Consider the following 14,082-nt stretch of genomic DNA (forward strand, 5'->3'; position numbering starts at 1 on the left):
TGCACTTTCAATCTCCCCCTTTTTGGTAATTGATGACAACATATAGATCAAAGCTTCGACAAATGATAATAAGATTGAAAAACATCGTCGCTTTGAGAAGTATGTGATAAGCAAGAGCTTCCCCTAAATTTGTGCATAGTTTAAGATTTTCTTTGGACTACAAATGCACAAGGAGTTAGGCTCATGGGTTACTCTTCCATGTCACATACATCTTGGTGGAGCACTCAAAATAATAAAGATTGAATACATGCACTCATCACCAAGAAAAGTGAATGATCATATAAAGATAAATGAGATATTGTCATCTAACAAGCATTAAGTTAGCATATGATCAAACACATGATCATCATTGTATCACACAAGCAATAAAGTAGTATCTCAAGCAAGCGAAAGCAAATAAAGTTCAACCACAAAGACAAGAGAAAACAAAAGCAAACTCTCTCTCTCGAAGCCTATGATCTATACATTTTTCTCCCCCTTTGGCAACAAGTTACCAAAAAGTTCATAGAAAATGCATAGTACTAGACCGACTCTCAGGCTTGGTCTTGATGTGGTGGTGTAGATATGATTCCAAGGACAAAGGCTTCAGTTGATGTGGATGGAGCTGGAGGAGTAGGTGCTGGAGCTGGTTGCACTGGAGCTGTAGCTGGTGCAGATGAAGTGGCTCTGGTGTCTGTCACAGGCACTGCAACTGATCTCTGAGCTCTAGGCACTCTGGCAAATGCATCAGTGGTTGTCTTGCCCTTCCTCTCCCGCATATCATCCTGAAGTTGCTCCGCAACAGATTGAATCTCAGTTACTTTCACATCTAAGTCATAGAACTTTTGTTCCATGATTCTTTCCAGGCTCTCCTGGTTTTGAGTTAGTGTGGCCAACCCTTTCTCAATCCTCAGTGTGGATGCTATCAAGTAACCAAGCTGGTCCTGCTTGCTCTTCAGAAAGTACTCAGATGCCTCTTCAATAGTTGGCATCTTGGCAACCTTCTCCTTCTTTGCCTTCTCCTTCTTCTCTTGTGCTTGCACTGAACATGGTTCATTTTCATTCATGACTACTTGGTTGTCCTCAAAGTCTGGATAGATAGCAAAGTGTTCCTTATCCAACAAGTATGTGCGTGTGCCCATCTTGGAGTTGATCAGCTCCTGGATCTGTGGGGCATACCCACAGCTTCTCTTCTGGTCAGCTATTGTCTTTTTGATAGTCTCAACTATGAGGCTCATGACCTTGAACTTCTGTGGCACATCAAATATGTGTAGCAAGTTTATTGCATGGCCTATGATCATGTTGTGGTCGCCTGACTTGGGCAAGAGAGTGTGCCTAAGGATCCAGTTGATCGTTGGCAGTCCTGACAGAAGATAATGTACAGATCCAAACTTATGAGTTTCAGGAGCTTTATCTGGGATCTCCTTGTACATGTGTGACATAGAATTGTGATCCTTCTTCTTCTTGGCATATACATCCAAGTCATCTTCACTCTCCTTAGGTGCATTGATCTGATTTGCTCATTCTTCAATTGTGGACTGGTACCTTGTACCTTCAGACATCCAAACTATTCTGCCATCAGGATAAAAGTGAGCTGTGGAGTAGAATTGCATTATGAGCTCATCATTCCACTTTGTGAACTTCTGTCCAACAAAGTCTGCAACTCCGCAAGCACTGAAACTTTCATACACACCTGGATAGTGTTCCACATTCTCCTTCATGTATTTCCAGTCCACCCACCTCATGTCACAAACTATAGGTTTCTTGTCCAGCAGCACAATCTCATAGAAATCCTGTTGTTCCTTAGTGTGGAACCTATAGTCAACAACAGTCCTTCTCCTGATTACATAAGGATCAGACAATCTTCATTGTCTGAGTCCAGCATCCTTCCTCAGCTTCATGTTCTCAGCCACTGGATGAGCATCATTGTGGTATGGAATCTTAGGTTTCAGCTTTCTCAGAACTTGTCCTTCATCTTCTTCTTCCTCAGCAACTTCAGGCACTGGGCCTTGTTCTTCTCAGCAGTTGGTATGCTCCTGGTATTCCTTTTAGGTGCAGTCTTGGGCTTGGAGGTAGCTTTGGGTGCTTCTTTGGGCTTTGATGATGCAGCCCCTGACCTAATAGTATCACCCATAAGCTTTTGTGCCTTGGGTGCTGGAGCAGCAGCCTCTTCTTCCTCTTCCTCTTCCATCCCGGAAGGCTGTCCAACAACTCTGGCCATGGTCTTCTTGACCCTTTCCTTCCTCTTCTTCCCTTCTACAGCAGCCTCTTTGGGATCAGATTTCTCAGGTTCTTGAGTTGATGCTCTGACTTTCAGCATAGGCGTACTCTTGGCAGGGACCTTCCTTTTTAGACCTGGCTTTGTGGCTGCAGCTGAGCCATATTCCTTCTTGAGCACTATCTTCTTGGAAGTGGCCTCATCCTCAGCTACCACATAGTCTTCATCCTCAGAGTCTGAGGTTCTCTTCCTTCTGGCCCTGGTGGCAGCTTTGGGCAAGTTGCTTGGGGTGCTCCTGCTGCCATCATCTGAGGTGATAGAGGGACTAGTGCCCTCACTCATGTGAATCTGCTCCTCTTCCCTGTTCTGGTTGTCACTTTGGTCTGACATGCTGCAAACACTGACTGCTGACCCTATGAATAGATATAGATGAGATAGAATGGATGAGCATCACAAAATACAGAGGTTTTTGCAAAAGAATGATTCAAAAACTTAGTTTTAGTTTTCCACAGAAAGCATTTCGGATCTACCGATTTGTAAACTCGGTGATACCGAAGCAGCTTTTGGAACCTAAACTAGTGAACTCGGTCAGACCGAGTCACAGTTTGGTGGCACCGAGACTGCTAGGGTTTCACAAAGTTCTGAACTCGGTCAGACCGAGAATCACTTGTGCAATGGCCTTAGTTGAATCGGTGGAACCGAGTTTTTCAACTCGGTGGGTCCGAGATGGTTTCGGCGGAAACCTAACCCTAAATTTTCAATTCACTTCTAATCTATGGATTGTTTTGACTGGATAGAATCATTTCAATCGTGGCAAGAATCATGATGAACACAATGTGCTAGGAATCGGACGGGGATAGCACTATGATCGAGTCCATACCCTAGCTTGGCGATGAACTCGCTACGGCGGCAACGGCGGGGTTGAATTCCGTTGACGGCAGCGGAAACCAACGACTGGAGGCGGCTGGCGACGAAGTCGATGATCCGGAGACCCTGGAGGCAGAGCGAGCTATGCGCGGGCGAAGGGGTTTGCAGAAATTTTCCAATTTTTTGCCCGTGAGTGTATATAGCCCGACCCTATCGGTGTGACCGAGTGGAACAACTTGGTGGCACCGAGATGCATAACTCTTGACAGTTACAGCAACTCGGTGAGACCGAAAAGTTCAAATCGGTTGCACCGAGATGAAAAACCTAGATCGACTTAGTGATCTCGGTATGACCAAAATGGAAGAATCGGTCAGACTGAAATGCACAAACAAGTTTTGGAAGTTTAAGTCTATGACGAATCGAGGACTCCGAGTGCTCCTCACACAGAGTGGTTCGAATCTGACTTGATCAAATTTTGTGATGTAGCATGAATAGAGTTTGAGACAAGAAAAGCATAGATAGCTAGAGAATGTTCTTAGGCATTCTTGTTCATCCACTTGGCAAAAGAAAAAGAAGCCAATCAATCAAAGCAACAAGTGGATGTCCTCGAATGAGTTAAATATGCAACCAACATGCTCACACAATAAAATGACAAATGAAATATGTGGCAAAGCATGCACAACCAATTCTAGCATCTATCAAGCAGTTGGCGATGACTAGGTCATCTATATATGAGTATATTGACTTAGGAGTCAAATGAGAACATTTGATCATAGGTCATACTCATCGTTTAAGCTCAAGTGGGGTTACCACTTTTACATAATGCATTAATGTGTTCACATCATTAGAGTTGCTTTGACTCAATTCTTAGAGTTAAGCTCCCCCTAGATGTGAGATCCCCCCTAAGAGGGATGAACTAACCTTGGGTTTTGTCGATGATGACTTCATGTAGGTGTTGAAGATGTGGATGCTCAATGTTGATGTAGATCATTTGGAGCAATCCTTTGGAGTGAGTTGCACTTTCAATACCTACACGGGTTAGTCCCACAAGGAACAAACAAGTATATCCATAGACATAGAGTGATGCACACACAAGATGATGTCCATGAAAGCATTAGGTTACCTTGTCCCTTGTCTTACCAACAAGAGGGTTTGTGACTCCTTGAACTAGTGCAAGATGTGGAAGTTGATTGCACTTGTCCTTGCCATAATGATATGAGTGAAGAATGTTGGCAGAGTCACCCTCAAGAACTCTCTAGTTCTTCTTCTTCGGGATCCACATCATCTTGATGGGAATCCTTGGATTTGTAGTCGTACTTGATGAAGTAGAACTTGACGTAGTCTTTGGAACCCACTTGACCAAGGCCTTAGGAGCTTCTTCAAATGCATCAATCTCCTCTTGAAGCTTGTTGATACGTCCATTTTGCATCATGCTTTTATGACAATATTTATTGCATTATGGGCTGTTATTCCACGTTATTTCATGATACTTATGGCTCTTCTCTCTTATTTTACAAGGTTTATATGAAGAGGGAGAATGCCGGCAGCTGGAATTCTGGGCTGGAAAAGGAGCAAATATTGGAGGCCTATTTTACGCAACTCCAAAAGTCCTGAAACTCCACGGAATACCTTGAAATAAATAAAGAAAAATCGTCGCCAAAGATGAAGGCGAGGGGGCCCACACCCTGCTCACGAGGGTGGGCCCCCCCTGGGCGCGCCCCCTACCTCATGGGCCCCCTAGTGGCTCTCCGACGCCCATCTTCTCCTATATGAAGTCTTTCTATGAGAAAAAATGGAAGAGAACCTTTTGGGACGAGACTCCGCCGCCACGAGGCGGAACCTTGGCGGAACCAATCTAGGGCTCTGGCAGAGCTCTTCTGCCGGGAACACTTCCCTCCGGGAGGGGGAAATCATCACCACCGTCATCACCAACGCTCCTCTCATCGGGAGAGGGCAATCTCCATCAACATATTCACCAGCACCATCTCATCTCCAAACCCTAGTTCATCTCTTGTATCCAATTCTTGTCTCCAAGTCCGGGATTGGTGCTAGTAGGTTGCTAGTAGTGTTGATTACTCTTTGTAGTTGATGCTAGTTGGTTTATTTGGTGGAAGACCATATGTTCAGATCCTTTATGCATATTATTACCCCTCTGATTATGAACATGAATATGCTTTGTGAGTAATTACGTTTGTTCCTGAGGACAAGGGATAAGTCTTGCTATTAGTAGTCATGTGAATTTGGTATTCGTTCGATATTTTGATGAGATGTATGTTGTCTAACCTCTAGTGGTGTTATGTAAACGTCAACTACATAACACTTCACCATTATTTGGGCCTAGAGGAAGGCATTGGGAAGTAATAAGTAGATGATGGGTTGCTAGAGTGACAGAAGCTTAAACCCTAGTTTATGCGTTGCTTCGTAAGGGGCTGATTTGGATCCACATGTTTCATGCTATGGTTAGGTTTACCTTAATACTTTTGTTGTAGTTGCGGATGCTTGCAATAGAGGTTAATCATAAGTGGGATGCTTGTCCAAGTAAGGGCAGTACCCAAGCACTGGTCCACCCACATATCAAATTATCAAAGTACCGAACGCGAATCATATGAGCGTGATGAAAACTAGCTTGACGATATTCCCATGTGTCCTCGGGAGCGCTTTTCCTATTATAAGAGTTTGTCGAGGCTTGTCCTTTGATACAAAAAGGATTGGTCCACCTTGCTGCACCTTATTTACTTTTATTACTTGTTGCTCGTTACAATTTATCTTATCACAAAACTATCTGTTACCACTTATTTCAGTACTTGCAGAGAACACCTTGCTGAAAACCGCTTATCATTTCCTTCTGCTCCTCGTTGGGTTCGACACTCTTACTTATCGAAAGGACTATGATAGATCCCCTATACTTGTGGGTCATCAAGACTCTTTTCTGGCGCCGTTGCCGGGGAGTGAAGCGCCTTTGGTAGGTGGAATTTGGTAAGGAAAATTTTATTTAGTGTGCTGAAATTTTCTGTCACTTGTTAGTATGGAAAGTAATTGTCTGAGGGGCTTGTTCGGGGTATCTTCACCCCGTCCAGCAGAGCAAAGAGTTGCTCCTCAACCTACTCAACCTATTGAAAATGAAACTCCTTTTGAGATTCCTTCGGGTTTGATGGAAAAACTGCTAGCTAACACTTTTACAGGAGATGGAACAAAGCATCCTGATGAACATCTACGCTATGTGGATGATGTTTGTGGATTATTTAAGCTTGCAGGTATACCCGATGATGCTATTAAGAAGAAGGCTTTCCCTTTATCTTTGAAGGGAGACGCATTGACATGGTACAGGCTATGTGATGATATGAGATCATGGAATTATAAAAGATTGAAATTGGAATTTCATCAAAAGTATTACCCTATGCATCTTGTTCATCGTGATCACAATTATATATATAATTTTTGGCCTCGTGAAGAAGAAAGCATCGCTCAAGCTTGGGGGAGGCTTAAATCAATGTTATATTCATGCCCCAATCATAAGCTCGCAAGAGAAGTAATTATGCAAAGTTTTTATGCTCGGCTTTCTGATAACAATCGCTCCATGCTCGATACTTCCTGTGCTGGCTCTTTCATGATGAAGAATATTGAATTCAGATGGAATTTACTGGATAGAATTAAACGCAACTCTGAAGATTGGGACCTCGACGAAGGTAAAGAGTCAGGTATGACACCCAAGTTTGATTTTGTTAAATCTTTTATGGATACCGATATTTTCCGTAAGTTTAGCACTAAGTATGGATTGACTCTGAGATAGTAGCTTCCTTCTGTGAATCTTTTGCTACTTATGTTGATCTCCCCAAGGAGAAGTGGTTTAAATATCATCCCCCCATAGAAGTGAAAGTAGCTGCACCTATTAAAGTTGAAGAAAAGATTGTCACTTATAATGATCCTATTGTTCCTACTTCTTATGTTGAGAAACCACCTTTTCCTGTTAGAATGAAGGATCATGCTAAAGCTTCAACTGTTGTTTGTAAAAGAAATATTAGAACTTACACACCTCCTGAACAAGTCAAAGTAGAACCTAATATTGCTATTGTTAAAGATCTCTTGTGTGATAATATCGATGGGCATGTTATTCAATTCCAGGGTGAGACTGCTAGAATTGCTAAACCTTGTGATAAAGATAAACATAGACCTGTGGTGGGTGTGCCTGTTATTTCTGTTAAAATAGGAGACCATTGTTATCATGGCCTATGTTATATGGGTGCTAGTGCTAGTGTTATACCTTATAAATTATATAAAGAAATTAAGCATGAAATTGCACCTGCTGAGTTAGAAGAAATTGATGTCACAATTAAACTCGCCAATAGAGATACTATTTCACCAATGGGAATTGTTAGAGATGTTGAAGTCTTGTGTGGGAAAACTAAATATCCTGCTGATTTTCTTGTTCTCAGTTCCCCGCAAGATAGCTTTTGTCCCATTATATTTGGTAGACCTTTGTTGAGTACTATTAATGCTAAGATAGACTGCGAAAAGAATGTTGTTACTACTAGCTTGGATAATATGGCTCATGAGTTTAATTTCTCTAAATTTAGTAAACAACATCGTGAGGAAGAATTGCCTAGTAAGGATGAAATTATTGGTCTTGCCTCTATTGTTGTACCTCCTAGTGATCCTTTAGAACAGTATTTGCTAGACCGTGAAAATGATATGTTCATGAATGAAAGAAGGGAAATAGATGAAGTATTCTTTAAACAGGAACCTATTCTTCAACACAATTTGCCTGTTGAAATCCTAGGGGATCCCCTCCGCCCAAGGGTGATCCCGTATTTGAGCTTAAACTATTGCCTAATAATCTTAAATATGCTTATCTTGATGAAAAGAAAATATATCCTGACATTATTAGCGCTAACCTTTCAGAGCACGAAGAGGAAAGATTATTGAAAACTCTGAAGAAGCACCGTGCTGCTATTGGATATACTCTGGATGATCTTAAGGGCATTAGTCCCACTCTATGTCAACATAAAATAAATTTGGAAGCTGATGCCAAACCAGTTTGTGATCCTCAACGACGTTTGAATCCTAAAATGAAAGAAGTGGTAAGAAAAGAAATACTTAAGCTTCTGGAGGCTGGTATAATTTATCACGTTGCTGATAGTCAGTGGGTAATTCCTGTCCATTGTGTCCCTAAGAAGGGAGGTATTACAGTTGTCCCTAATGATAAAGATGAATTGATCCCTCAAAGAATTATCACAGGTTATAGGATGGTAATTGATTTTCGTAAATTAAATAAAGCTACTAAGAAAGATCATTACCCCTTACCTTTTATTGATCAAATGCTAGAAAGATTATGTAAACATACACATTATTGCTTTCTAGATGGTTATTTTGGTTTCTCTCAAATACCTGTGTCAGCTAAAGATCAATCAAAGACTACTTTTACATGCCCTTTTGGTACTTTTGCTTATAGACGTATGCCTTTTGGTTTATGTAATGCACCTGCTACCTTTCAAAGATGCATGATGGCTATATTCTCTGACTTTTGCGAAAAGATTTGTGAGGTTTTCATGGATGACTTTTCTGTCTATGGTTCCTCTTTTGATGATTGCTTAAGCAATCTTGATCGAGTTTTGTAGAGATGTGAAGAAACTAATCTTGTCTTGAATTGGGAAAAGTGCCACTTTATGGTTAATGAAGGTATTGTCTTGGGGCACAAAGTCCCTGAAAGAGGTATTGAAGTTGATCAATCCAAGGTTGATGCTATTGAAAAGATGCCATGTCCCAAGGACATCAGAGGTATAAGAAGTTTCCTTGGTCACGCTGGATTTTATAGGAGGTTCATTAAGGACTTCTCAAAAATTTCTCGGCCTCTGACTAATTAATTACAAAAAGATGTACCATTTATCTTTGATGATGATTGTGTAGAAGCATTTGAAATACTTAAGAAAGCACTAGTCTCTGCACCTGTTGTTCAGCCACCTGATTGGAATTTACCCTTTGAAATTATGTGTGATGCTAGTGATTATGCTGTAAGCGCTGTTTTAGGGCAAAGAGTTGATAAGAAATTAAATGTTATCCATTATGCCAGTAAGACTCTAGACAATGCTCAAAGAAATTATGCTACTACCGAAAAGGAACTTTTAGCAGTGGTGTTTGCTTGTGATAAGTTTAGACCTTATATTGTTGATTCCAAAGTTACTATTCACACTGATCATGCTTCTATTAAATATCTTATGGAAAAGAAGGATGCAAAACCTAGGCTTATTAGATGGGTTCTTTTGCTTCAAGAATTTGATTTGCATATTGTTGATAGAAAAGGAGCTGAGAACCCCGTTGCAGATAACTTATCTAGGTTAGAGAATGTTCTTGATGACCCACTACCTATTGATGATAGCTTTCCTGATGAACAATTAAATGTCATAAGCACTTCTCGTAGCACTCCTTGGTATGCTGATTATGCTAATTATATTGTTGCTAAATTTATACCACCTAGCTTCACATACTAGCAAAATAAAAAGTTTTTCTATGACTTGCGACATTACTTTTGGGATGATCCACATCTTTATAAAGAAGGAGTAGATGGTGTCATTAGACGTTGTGTACCTGAGCATGAACATGAACAGATCCTACGCAAGTGTCACTCCGAAGCTTATGGAGGACACCATGCTGGAGATAGAACTGCACATAAGGTATTGCAATCCGGTTTTTATTGGCCTACTCTCTTCAAAGATGCCCGTAAGTTTGTTTTGTCTTGCGATGAATGTCAAAGAATTGTTAATATTAGTAGACGTCAAGATATGCCTATGAATTATTCGCTTGTTATTGAGCCATTTGATGTTTGGGCTTTGATTATATGGGACCTTTTCCTGCCTCTAATGGATACACACATATTTTAGTTGTTGTTGATTACGTTACTAAGTGGGTGGAAGCTATTCCAACTAGTAGTGCTGATCATAACACATCTATTAAAGTGCTTAAGGAAGTTATTTTTCCGAGGTTTGGAGTCCCTAGATATTTAATGACTGATGGTGGTTCACACTTTATTCATGGTGCTTTCCGTAAGATGCTTGCTAAATATGACGTTAATCATAGGATTGCATCTCCTTATCACCCGTAGTCTAGTGGTCAAGTAGAATTGAGCAATAGGGAGCTCAAATTAATTTTGCAAAAGACTGTTAATAGGTCTAGAAAGAATTGGTCCAAGAAACTTGATGATGCATTATGGGCCTATAGAACTGCATATAAAAATCCTATGGGTATGTCTCTGTACAAAATGGTCTATGGAAAAGCTTGTCACTTACCTCTCGAACTAGAACATAAGGCATATTAGGCTATTAAAGAGCTCAACTATGATTTCAAACTTGCCGGTGAGAAGAGGTTATTTGATATTAGCTCACTTGATGAATGGAGAGCCCAAGCATATGAAAATGCCAAGTTGTTTAAAGAAAAGGTTAAAAGATGGCATGACAAAAGGATACAAAAGTGTGAGTTTAATGTAGGTGATTATGTATTGCTATACAACTCTCATTTAAGATTTTTTGCAGGAAAGCTTCTCTCTAAGTGGGAAGGTCCCTACGTTATCGAGGAGGTCTGTCGGTGTCAAAACCGGCGGATCTCGGGTAGGGGGTCCCGAACTATGCATCTAAGGCGGATGGTAACAGGAGACAGGGGACACGATGTTTTTACCCAGGTTCGGGCCCTCTCGATGGAGGTAAAACCCTACTCCTGCTTGATTAATATTGATGATATGGGTAGTACAAGAGTTAATCTACCACGAGCTCAGAGAGGCTAAACCCTAGAAGCTAGCCTATGGTATGATTGTTGTATATATCTATCGACTAGCCTGGCCTCGGTTTATATAATGCACCAGAGGCCTAGGATAACAAGAGTCCTAGCCGAATACGCCAGTGGGGGAGGAGTCCTTGTCTTGATCGCCAAGTCTTGCGGAATCTTCCTTGTATGCGGTAGCTGTCCGGACTGGCCCATGAGTATACGACCATGGGGGTCCTCGGCCCAATCTAACAGATCGGGAGACGACGTGGTGAGTACCCCCTAATCCAGGACACCGTCAGTAGCCCCCTGAACCGGTCTTCAAGTTTAGGGACGCTCCTCGATTCTTTTGAACCGTTCTTCATCTTCAGTCGTCGGTCTTGAAAACTGGTTCAACAAATCTTCTCATCTTTGATCTTGAGGATCGCCGAAATGCATTTGATGAGTTTACACGTCGGGTATCCGAGGAGCCCCTTTAAGTTTCCGGCCTTTATCAATGCCTTGTTATTTTTATGCCACACCTCAGGTTTGAAGTTGTTCCCGGGCGGCAGCATCCTCTTGCATCCGAGCTCCAACGCCGGACTGCATTCGAGGTATCTTTTGCAGCCGAGCACCAATGTCGGACTGCTTCCCAGCTCTAACGCCGGACTATGTATCCGAGCTCCAACGCCGGACTGTATCCGAGCTCCAATGCCGGACTGTATCCGAGGTGTCATAAATCACCTTGGTTCAAAGAAGTTTGAAGGAGTTTAGCCGAGCTTAATGCCGGGAATGCCCTTTAAGGAGCCAGCCACTTGCTTCCGAGCTATATGCCGAACTGCTTCCGAGGTGGTTAAGCACCTCGGTCATGGGCTGATTTTTGGTCAATGTTTTTTATTGATGCAATTTATTATCTAACGAGATATATAGCCAGTAGCCCTCAAGGTGTGTATCGGTCTAAAACCCGAGATGCACCTGAAGGATGGCATAAGACCGCTGATCCCAGTAACCGCTGAGACTCAGGTTGATTTGCAAAATCGGCCTGAGGATCAAGTCCTAGCTCGGCAGAATACTTCGGGACACAAAAAGCGGTGTGCTCAGTCCTCGAGACTCAGGTTGGGTGTGGCTGACCAACCTGAGGATCAAAATCGCCTCGGAAACTGTATTGCACTTAAAATTTTCTGCATAGAACAGGCAATGCAGTAGCCCCCGAGACACTGGTCGGGTGGCAACACCAGATCAGGGGATCGATGTGCCCCTTTAATATTTGTAAATTATAAGCCTTAATGCGGGCACGGGTGGCCGAATTAAGGATCGATATCCATAGTAAAATCACAAATTATGTGTAATGAATCCAAGTACTTTACGTCATTAATGCTCGGATCCGCATTGTACAAAACTTTGTTGACCGACCATCGGCTTCCACCTCCTCGGCCAATAGCCGAGGAGTGTTTGTCCTAGTTTATGAAGCCTTTATGAGGGCAAAGATTTTCAACAAACAAGGCAATCTGGCCATACAGTTTTATAAATAAAGGTACGCAGAGAGATATGTTATATTATTGTTTAACACAAGAAATGTCTTCCAAAGAAAATAGTCCCGCTATCGGTTCCTTTCTTTGGGTTGTCATGCTAAGCATGATCATGAAACCTCAGCTCCATTGTAAGAGCAAAATATCGAGGATTTAGTTTGGGAGGCCAGTTAATAGCCCCCGGTAGTGTTCGGCGATAGTCGAGGTCAAGTCGTAAACACTTCGGCCACTGTTATGAATGGCCTGCCGTTTAACACCGTCATCGGAGCGCTAACCAGTTTACGCTTATTGTGACAGTCAGTTTTCGGCTTTCTCCACTGAGGTACTTAACCATGTGAGCTGGAAGCACAATCGCAGTGGTTCTCCCTTTGCACACCTAGCCGAACAAAGCGGAACGTAGGAGGCAAGCTCAGGAGCCGGGCAACCCAACTATTGACCGAAGACACAATTCGAAACCGATGCATATATAGCAATATTCGAGAATGTTTTTGCCGAGTCTCTAAAGGTGTCTGGCGCTGCACTGCGAGACTTGTGCTGAAAACACACAAATAGTTTAAAAGTGCCATGGGCTCGAAAAGCCAAAAAACTTATTCAAAAGGTTAATGTCCAAACTAGATCAAGTGTTCGGTGCCAATCCCAAAAATGGACTTTAGAAAAAAAGGTGCTTCTGCAGTGCTTTAACATGACACATCCTATCTCAACACTTCAAGCGGGTCATCCTACGGCTTCAACCTCCTATCCCGAAGGCGGAGTACTTCTTACTAGGCCAGTTTAGCAAACTAAACTCTAGCGGCTTTGAGAGAGAAATTAGGCTCCCCGGCTAGTGACCGCACACTTGTGTCGAAAAAAGGAGTGATAAATAATAATAATAACTTTGCAACGACTAAGAAGAAAAACACTTATTATAAAACGGCTCAAATAAACATAAGAGCCCCCAAGTGACTTGGGTAAAAGAATGATTGCATGTACCGAAGTACTTATATCATATCTATGTTCAACCGAACTTTAAACGCATCTTAACCGACCGTCGGCTTCTCCCTCTTCGGTCAAGGACCGAAAAGTGTTATGTACTCCATCTGTCGAGAATATCGATGGTGTTTCCAATAACCAAGCAATCAGGCCATAAGGCTGTAACAGACAAAGCGCGCTCAGGGAACTTATGCTATATTACTGCGAAGTGTAAGAAGCATCTTCGAAGAAAATAGTACCCCCACCGATACCTTTCTTCGGTGCTCATTGTTATTATGAGACTTGTGCAATAGATTTTTTGTACTCATGAGTTCCGTTGTGTGCCGACCATGATTGAAAACAATAAGAGCGCTAGCTTTCGGCTTCACCCAGTCTGAGGTCCGGCTCGGGTGACCTGATCGTGACAATCGCAGAGGTGCTCCCTTTACTCCCTAGCCGAACAATCGGGAACGTAGGGGTAAGCACAGGAGCCAGGCAACCCAGCTTGCAAATCACTTAAGTCAATATGGTGCATATTGTGGCGTAATACACGAACAAGGAACGAAGCCGTACAAGTATAATCATATGCAAGAGGAAAAAGCTTCGTGAAGGAAGCCCCCAAGTAAACGGGGTATTTGAATTTGCGCGTCACAAACAAAGTTTGGACAAGGAAATTTTTACAAGCAACTTTTTTCCCAAAAAAGTATAATGCTTGGTCGAGCCGAACACAAGTTAAAAATTAAAGCTTTGAGCATGAAAGCGACTTAGCTGGTTAATGTGTTCGGTATTGATGACGTGGTCCGAGCTTGATAC

Source organism: Triticum aestivum, chromosome 1B, assembly GCF_018294505.1.
Source record: "Triticum aestivum cultivar Chinese Spring chromosome 1B, IWGSC CS RefSeq v2.1, whole genome shotgun sequence".
Lineage (NCBI taxonomy): Eukaryota > Viridiplantae > Streptophyta > Magnoliopsida > Poales > Poaceae > Triticum > Triticum aestivum.